General features: G+C 36.8%; 1 pseudogene; it reads right to left on the bottom strand.

The window, feature by feature from the left end:
* Positions 1–978: 978 nt before the first annotated feature.
* Positions 979–10,231, bottom strand: part of LOC131806693 (death-associated inhibitor of apoptosis 1-like) — a 51,846-nt pseudogene continuing 42,593 nt past the window's right edge.

The following is a 10,231-nucleotide window of genomic DNA, read 5'->3' as shown; positions in this document are numbered from 1 at the left end:
AAGACTTAAACATGGTGCGTATCGTCCACTTGGTCCAGGATTGGAAAGTTATAGATTTTCTAAAGAATTACCCTCACAAGAATTACCCATCCATTTTCTATGAAGATTATGAAATTGTACAATACTGAGGCGGCCTCTACAAGCCACCGCAAGCAATAGTCATCTTTGCAGCCCGAAACCTTTTTCTTAGGAATAAACGCAACAATTTTTTTTTGTAATTCAATTTATTTCATTTCCTCTCATTAGTTAATTACTTTTTTAAAAATATTATTATTGAATGTGGCAATTTTTATTTGAAAAGGACCACAGTATGAAATAAAGTTGGAGTATGAGATGAGATACATTGGCTGTTTTCGAAATATTTACAATAAATGGGAGTTGTTTGTTTCATAAACAAATAAAAAATAATAAATGTGATCACATATAAAATATAACATTCAGTCATGTAACCATTTAGAAAACAGTCCTTGGGGTGCGACGTTTAAGGTTGAATATATCTTATTTTTCTTTTGTGTTAGTTCTATTACAATGGTTTGGTGAAAATAAAATATGTTGGGCATATTTTTAATTGTATTTTAAGTAATTGCAAATGATGCTTTTATTTACAAGGATTTATTTCCTCTATTTTTATACATAAATTATGGATTTCCTCTTTATCCTAATGTAATTATAAGTTCTTATGGGAAAAATAAACTTATTTTCTTCTCATTCTTCTTCCTTGGTTGGTTGGTTTGTTTGCAAATTTAACGGCCAGTTAAGACTTATACCCATCATTCACTCATTAGCATGTTTCGCACAAATCTCAACTGCCGTTAAACTCGTTTGTTTAGAAGAAATGTATACAAAGGCGGGTATTATAAATAGTATTACATCATCGACGTATATCGGAGGAAACCCTTTCTTAGTTTTTTACAGCTATCTGTTATTATTCTCGTTTGTGGCTGTTGTTCCGAATTTAAGAGCATAAACCCTCCTAACATCGGCAAAGGTTTCCGACACATTGGACATTTTGTAACAGACGAGGCGCACTTGGCACAGGCCCAACGTGGCCACAGGGTCAAAACGCTGTATTGTATTCGTTGGCCTAGCAGATTTTGCACACTTCTCCTCGGGTATTGTGGAGCTCGACCTTTTCTGTTCCAAGGCATTGACACCGGCGACAGCAGTTGTGGCGGGTGCCTGTTTGTGGAACAAGGCTTGGGAATTGAAGCGAGGATACTTTTGTTGCAGCGAACCGGCGACCGTTGTATGTGTTGTTTCTTGATTTCCCTCCCCAAATGCACTGCCCTCCCCCTCTTCTTCCGACGAGGAGAGAGACGATTCCGACGTTGGTGTAGGAGTTCTGGTTGTTGCTTGCAGCTGGTTTATTTTTTCATGAATTTATTTGCCACAGCTTCAATGAATGCATCGCCTTTCATCAATTTTACAAAACGACATTTATTCATCCACAAGGCTGCTGTTCCCCAGGGTTCATCATCATCGTCCCAGTCCTTAAGACCACCGCCCACTGAAGCATTGACACGATCGCCCACACCAGATAGAAGAAACCGGCCTCGGCCAACTGTTCAGGTTTTTTGTTTCATGTTTCGTGGCCATTCGGCAAAGGATCGTATACGGGCTGTCTCGATGGCATATTCGGGCACCTCGGGAAAAATGTGCCTCCAGTTGTCATGCATGCACACTGCCCCACCAGCGCTACTGCTGGCCGGCCGCCATAACCACTGGTGAGCCAGGTGGTACATCCCATTAGTGGTGCTGGGATGGTGCCTTCAGCAAATGCATTTCGTCTGATTTCAATGTCATTCGCTCCGCATATCAACTGGGGCGGGTAAGGTACGCTCTAAGAGTTCAGCATTGATGGGCACATTGTTGGTAGTGCGCCTCCTCAGCAAGGGCAATTGGGCGACCAGCGCAGATGTTCAGTACAGGTTGATCTTCACGTTCCCACCGCCGGCCAATTTCCACCTCACAGAAATAGCATTTGGTTTTATCCGATTCGCCATATAGAAACATGCCCGAACGGGCCAATTCGTTGGGATCCAAGAATTCATGGCCAATTTCGTACGTCTTGGGCGTTCATCTTCACGATGGAATCTATCGTCCATGGCATAACGTGGCTTTAATTGGCCATTTGTAGAAACTCGTTATGTGGTTATTATCCGTTTCGGTCCTGATTTGGGACACTTGCTAATGCTGCTTGTCGGATTGGATGGTATATGTTTCAATAAATTACTTGGGAATGGTACCAACCATAGCTGTGGCTGTGAGGCCCATATTTCGGTTGCTACATTTCCAGACATTTTCATAATTGTTGATGTTATCTTGTTTATTTTCAAAATATGACGTTGTTGTTGGTGTTGTTGTTGCGTTTTTTTCTTACAAGGAATTCAAACTGCAATGAAAGAAATAGAAAACAGAAATCAGTAAATGAAGGATTACTTGAAAGATAAGAAATGCATGCTCTGTTCCACAACCTGCAAGAATCTAGGAGTTTTGAAATACCAAAAATCGCTTAACGTAGTATAATTTTTATTTCTTGCTGGTGCTGGGACAAGGACAGTTTTTATCTATAAGAAATATTGCAAAAAATATAAAATATATCAAAGTTGTTGTGAAAACAAAGAAAAGATAGATTTTATAGGCCTCCTCCACCGATAAGCTAATCACATGGCTGCAATACCAGTACAATTTGTAAACGCTCTACAGCGCAATCGATGACATGCACATTTCCTAACTCTATTTTGTAACTTCTTGAAATCGTTGAAATTTCTAAATCTAAACGTCTAAGAAGCCGCCGTTGAAGTTCTTTATTGAAAGAGAATCCCAGACGCTCCAGAAGGAAGCTATACTAGCAATGGATAGAAAGTGCGGTTTCAAGTATTTTCCATGGGGGGTTTGTTCCCGACAAGATTTAAAATCTATTTAGGAAGATTGACAAATAGTTTAGCCCTTTTCGAAAAATTTCTGATTTGGGAATGTTTGGGAGGCACCGCCTTGGTAGAGCCATCTTTTAGGCAGTTCTAGTGGCATTTCATTGTCGGTTATGTTTATCGAATTATTGTTGACAGTTGGTCGTTAGCACCACAAAGATTAACGTTTTGGTATTCCCGGTTGCCGTTGCATTCAACCGTGGCTCCATAATTCTGCCAGATAAATAGCTGTTTTGAAACTTGGTCATGTCATAAATGTTATTAGTTATCTATTTAACAAAATTCTCAGAAATTGTTAATATATGTATACTAGACGTGTTCGTTAAATCGATTATTTTTTGAGTAATTTCTCAGTAGGGAATTTGTAAACTCTCCGTAACTTGGTAATATAATTACCATTGTCAATCTCATTAATGGACGACATTTTTGTAATGTAATTATAAAAATTCTTTACAATCTATGGGATTATCATTCACACCTACTGTAACACACACTGTGCAATGTCATAAATTTTTTAATAATCCCACATTATTTTTGGCAATCGAAACAATCAATTATTGATAAGATGTAGTATTTTAATTTCATTGCCGAATTTGATTGCAAAAGGGGAAAACAAAAACATCGTCTCATATACCCTTAGCCATACAGCTAGAGAGGGTATATATCATATGATACGGCAAAACGTGCCTCATCGAAATAACGGTTTTAGAACCTAGTCTCTTTGACCCAATCCTTCTCAGGACATTTGGAGTCGATCTGGCGAAGTCCGTCTGTCTGGCAATATCCGTGCACTCCTTCTGGTATCTCCCACATAAAAGGTCAAAATGTTCAAAGAAAATTTTTTTTATTTTTCTCCAAGTTTGCAAAAAAAAAAAACCTCCCCGCCAAAGGGTCACAATTTTGAATAATTATACTCTTTTATAATGTTATATAAAAATCCGATCTCTTCGATTACACACATCCCATATTTCTATTAAACCAAGGTATGGTGTTATGACGGAATATATCGGTTCACTCCTTTTGGTACCACCCAAAAAAGGTAAAATTTTGAATATCCCTGAAGCTCATAAACGCGAAATTAACACCCGATTCCATTCAGATTTGGTACATCTTAATATTTCCATCAACACAAGATTTATATAGATGGTAGAGATTCCTTTTGAGACCTCCCCCCACAAGGGTCAACGTTTTGAATAACCAAACGATTATATAATCCGAAATAAACATTCGGTTCTCTTCATATTTCACACATCTCAATTTTCGATAACACAAGGTCTGGTATGAAATTGGGATATATCATGTCTACTCCTTCTGGTACCCCTCCCCCCACAAGGGTCAACATTTCGAGTGTCCATGAAACTCAGAAAACGCGAAAACATATACGATTCCATTCAATGTTGCACATCTCAATGTTTCTATCAACACAGTATTTTTACAAGGATAGCAGAGATCGTACCATTCCTTCTGGTACCTCCCCCAAATAGCGTTTAAGATTTTGAAAACAAAACGCTCAAGAAAGCGAAGTAAGCACCCATTCGCTTCAAATTTCACACATCCAAACATTTTTGTTAACACAAGATCTGTTGTGAAGATATATATGACTGCGAACACCTTTTGGTACCTCATCACGAAGGGTCACAATCAAATTGTTCGGTCTAAAACTTTTCACATATCTCATATAAAGTGAAGGAAGTCATCAATAAATGCAAACCTGGCACGTTGCAATATTTTTTTTATATTTATTTAGGTCCGATACGAAATGGACAGTATTGCCCCAATCCTTCGGAACCTACTACATAGAGGTCCACAGTTTGAATAATCAAACAGATGTCAAACTATTTTTAAATAATCGAACTTGGCTGAGGGTATACCTCTTTCGCCAAACCGACTGATACTTTTTTATTTGTTTTTATTTTTTGTTCTTTTTTTTTTTTTTTTTGAAGAGTAAACACTTTATATTTGATAACAGTGGTGGAAAAAAAACTTATTCTTTTTTATTTTATAGATATTTTTTGTTTTCGAAATATAACACTTTTTTATTGACAGTTTTGGTCTCACAGAAAAAATGCGACATTTTTCTTGGGGCAAGGGAGAAATTTTCAGTTTTTTTTTTCGGTATTTAATGGGAAAACTGTTCTCTCTCGTTTTCGGGAAAAGTCCAAAGACTCGCGCTACAATTACAATCACGCGCACTAGAGCCAGTACTATACAAACACATATTGTAATAATAACCACCCCCGCCATCACCAAACACCACCTCTTCGACGTACTGTTGCTGCGGCTGTATTTTGTAGATTTTGTTCACAACAGCCATGATAAAAAATATTGATTTTTTCATTTACATTTTAACAGTTATTTTTTTAGTTTGTTTCTTTCTTTTGTTGTTAGAAATTGAAGACTAAAATGTATAAAGAACATTCCATTATTTTTATACGTTACTCGAATACACTGAAGTATGGAATAACAGGCAGATACACTTTTCTTGATAATATTCAAATTTAAAACGAAGGTTTTTATCATTTAAAGTTTGAATGCAAAAGTATTGTATAGAAAAGCTTTCCATTACCGTTAATATAGCAGCAGTGCACACTTATTTGCAGTTAAGCATTTTTGTTTTCAAATATTATTTTCAATAATAGGTATAATTTACAATTAATTTCATTCAATGTAAACGCATTAGCGCTGAGTAGAGAATAAATAAATTCTAGAGACACGCGGCGTTTTAGTCTTGTTGATACCACACGATGCCGTTCACTTTTACAAATGACGAAGCCAACATTTGTTGTATGGAAAATTATATAGATCTACCACCACCAATCAGCAAGCAGGCAGGCAAGCAGCAGCATGCTGGTTTTTCCTCAAGCATAAAAGGCAATCACAATTAAGAGAGCACTATGTTCTCTCTACTCTCCTGCTGAGCTCCCCCCTAACCCGCATTTGGGTGTATTTATTTATCCATGTGTTATTTTCATTAAGAAATCTCTAGGCTGTGTGTGGGAATAATCCAGACCTCTCTCGCACTCTCATGTCCATTTTCAAAGATAATTCGAAAACATAAATTGGGGTTGCTGAGAGAGAGAGAGTGATAGATAAGACCTTGGCATGAGAGTTCGTATAACATTTTTGTCAATGGCGTTCTTAAAACATAAACCCAAGGAGAGATATAATTTGTTTAGGGTAAAAACATATCCCTTGTTTTGTGTTCGTAAACACCCCATTAAGAATCATAAGGTTGCCAGACCAGTGAGATTAGATAATGGAATATTAATGAGACCTTATCGCTTAGTTTTGCTAATTCACAATGATTTGTACATTTTTCTTCATCAATGCCAGGGCTGCTCAAAAGTACAATTTCGCTCTCCAGTACAATTTCCCTTAGTTTTTATTTGAAATCATCGAAAACCCGTATTAACATAATTAATAATTTTTTTGTAATTTTTTGTTTTATTCTTCATTTTGGACACCATTCCAGTTTAAAAACAATTGAAATGAATGGATAAATAGGATTTTTATTTTCTCTTAAATAATCCCCTTGTTTGGAATCATGTGCTAACATCCGGTTTTTAGCAGTGCTGGTCTATGCTTAACAAGTTGATTAATTTTGAAAATTGGAATACTCAATTCGCCTTATATTCTGATTAATTTGAATTTGAAAACTCTCTTAAAGTTATGTTTCATAAGCGGCGAGAACTAGAATAAAGAAATGTTCTATTACAGAACTGCTACATATTTCGAGCCTTAATACCAAAATTTGAAATAATTACGCAGAATATGTGCCAGGATCAAATACCGTGTGTCGGTGGCGTTATATGGAAACTACGAAGTATATTTGGCTGGAAATCGCAAATCGCTATCGTTAGAGCACTCCAGCATTTAAATGTGTCTCGTACCATTACCGTGATACTGACAGCGTAGGCCGACGTCAAGGAAGTGGATGGAAGAAAACAGCAACATCAGCAGAAATGGTTCGCAAAGCAAGAAGCGACTTGAAGCGAATCCGCGTCTCAGTTGCCGAAAAATGGCTCTTGAGCTGAACATATCGCAATATTCCATTCGGAAAATATTGAAAAATGAGCTCGGGGTAAGCCATTGAAATTCCAAAAGTGCAAGAACTTACACAGCAACAGAAGAAAATAGATTCAAAAGAGCTAAAGAACTCAAGCCCCAGCTGATGGTCGCTCTCCGCTCATATTATTCGACCGTGGCATCAAATAAATGCCGAATATTATCCCGAAAATATTCTGGAGGTGTATTTAACCTTGGGCACACAAGTATATTGGCCGCAGACCTTGGACATTCCAACACCCAAAGCGACCAAAATCTCTCCGGATACCAATCCGTTGGAATATTGTGTCTGGAGTATTTTGGAAAGCAAGGTCGGCATTGAAAATACCAAAGTGTCGATCATCTCAAGCAAGTGTTTCGCCGGGAAGGGCCAAAATACCGCAGAGCAACATTCGGGCAGCGTGTGCGATTTCAATTGGCTATTTGAAGACAATAATTCGTGCCAAAGGGCGACCAATTCGAACGAAACTAAACTTATTCTAAAATTTGATGCTACTTCCGATATTTTTTGCTTTCATTCAATAAAAATTAAAAAGAAAATGTAAATTATGGCGTTTGACTTTGTTGCAGTTTTTTATCTCAACCTGTATATTTAACACCTTTCAATGAGGGATATATAAAAAGTCACAGTTTGGTGCGATTCATGGGTAAGTGGATCACTAGATCATACTTCTTTAATATCCTGCTAACCGTGCTGTTTCTGGCAAAGACAACACCGAAACATTTCTCAGAGGTTTAGTTTGCTTGGATAGTTGCCCCGAACACACAAAAAAGAAACAATGTGGCATCTTTGTTTATCCCGTCTCATTCTCATACCACATGCACGGAGCAAGAGAGGAAGATAAAAACAATTATCCCCACATATACCCCCATTGATTATAATTAAACATGACGACCATCTGCCTTTGGCAGCTGCTACGCATTTTGTAATCTCTCTCCTCTTCAACCTCATCTCTATCTCGCTGTCTCAGTACTCTACACATCTCATTTAATACTATGGACATTGCATGCTGATACATACTATTTTCGAAATCCATGGTGATTGAGAGAGAGAGAGAGAGAGAAAACGGAGAACCAGTCCATCCATGTCAATGCGCACGTTTCCACTCTCATTTGGGTTTGTGTTATGGAGAGTAACGTCATATTGTTTTTGTCTATGAGTACTATTAGCATATACTCACTCACTACTAATCTTTATTTAAATTTCGAAATTCTATTGTTATTATATTTTTTTGTTCGTATAGTAAAGACGAAATGTAATTGAGATAAGGTGACTGCGGCTGGTAAAGTTAGTGAGAGAGAGAGTGTGAGAGGAGCAAGGGCCTTTGAAGGAGATGAAATGGAAAATATAAGGATGCTTCAGTGATATGCATGCGTATGTGGGTAGATAGATAATAGGAGAATGGAAAAGTTTGCAGAAAAATTTTTAGTAGCAGACATGGAATACCACACATATATTGTTGGTTTTGTTGTTGATAACATCCAGTCTAAATTGCAGATAATATAAATTATATTAAAAGAAAAGTAACAAATTCCCATTAAAGCTGTTTCCAGTATTTTAATTCCGTTTTTAACCATTTTTTTTTAATTATTTTGTTTATACTTATATCACATGATTAGTCATTTCCTGTCATTTTAAGGAAATATAGTATATAGACCAAATATCAGACCGACTTTCATGTGTTATGCAGGCACAACAATATTTATTTTCTATGACGTCTAAAAAAAAAAAAACAAAAATTAAAATGTCACAATATACACAATGGCTCATTTAATTTAATGTGAAATGTAGCAGTTCACATACCCACTTTCAAAATAAATAATTTATGACTTAGTTGGGCGACGTATGTATGTATGTAATCAGATTCGGATTGTATAACATTCCAGAATTCAATCTACTACTTCCTACATGTAGAACCGCAATTGCTTAGTACCATCAATTGATATGGATTTGGATTTCATCCAACACCCAGAAGAAATGCATTACAATCTAATGAGTGGTGCCCGCCCTCGGCGAACAGCCAACAATATGCGTGTGGGTTTTTCCTTTCAGTACATATTTGAATATTACATAAGGTCTTTGCAATTCATGCAACGTGTCTACTGTGGGATTTCTGGTTATAGTTTTTGTTCTCATTTGAAAATCAATTATTGAACAACAAAAAAAAAACTAAAATTCCAAACTTCTGCTTAATGTTGTTTTTCAACTTATGGTTCCCATAACACTAGGCGATAGGCCAGGGAATGGGAGAGTAGGAGGTGGTGGAGGAAAAACTGACTTAAGATTTCAATCTCCCAATCCCACTCACTTTAAGTTGGGTGAACCCGCTCGCTCGCTGTCGTTGCTGATACCACTGCACAGCGCCACCCAATAACGTCATTATTATTACAGACATACAAATAGATAAAGAGGGTCCGTCCGTCCGTCGGTCGGTCATATTCCACAGTTTGTACTTTTCATTTAACCGACAGACTTCAGTGTACAAAGTCTACAATTGTTTTCGTTTATTGCATGCAATAGAGGAAAATATAAATATATACAGAAATAATAACAACAACGAAAACAAAGTCATTATAGAAACAGCCAGCCACGGCTCCAATGCACATTAATGCCAATGGGCAGTGTGACAGATTGTCATATAAAATTGAAAAGCTTTAGGGAATAGAGGCCTTAAATTCCCGATGTTACCTAACAATTGGATTAAATTCCAAAAAAATAGGCAAATCAATTGGTATTGGATGAAAAAGTAAACCATAATCGGTTAAAACTCGCAGTATTGAGTTGAAAGTAACCAAAATTCGGTTAGCCAATTTAAGCTGAAACCGTTCTGCATTTAAAGTAAATAATCACTATTCGTTAGAAAGTCACATATAACCAGTATAGTTTCCCACTTAATTTCCTTATAATGGCTCTAACCATTCTCCTAAAATAGGTACCGGTATTCGATATATTTTAACCATTATTCAGTACAACGTATGGTGTGTTAGGTTAGAAAATCCGATATTCACCCCAAAAATTAAGCAAAACAAACGGCATTTGATTAAGGTAATCGGATTAAAAGTACCCTAAAGAAACGGATATTCGGTTATCATTTGTTAGAAAAACCAGTTGTCGATTAAAAAGTAGATATTCGATTAGAATTTCCAATACAGTGTTAAAAGTAACCGGTATTCGGTATTCGATAGGTTATCGTTATTTGGTGAAAACTATTTGTGGAGTGAATATGGGTAGTCAC

Source organism: Musca domestica, unplaced genomic scaffold, assembly GCF_030504385.1.
Source record: "Musca domestica strain aabys unplaced genomic scaffold, Musca_domestica.polishedcontigs.V.1.1 84, whole genome shotgun sequence".
Taxonomy (NCBI): domain Eukaryota; kingdom Metazoa; phylum Arthropoda; class Insecta; order Diptera; family Muscidae; genus Musca; species Musca domestica.
The sequence above is the reverse complement of the archived record's forward strand: the minus strand, read 5'-3'. Positions and strand labels throughout refer to the sequence as shown.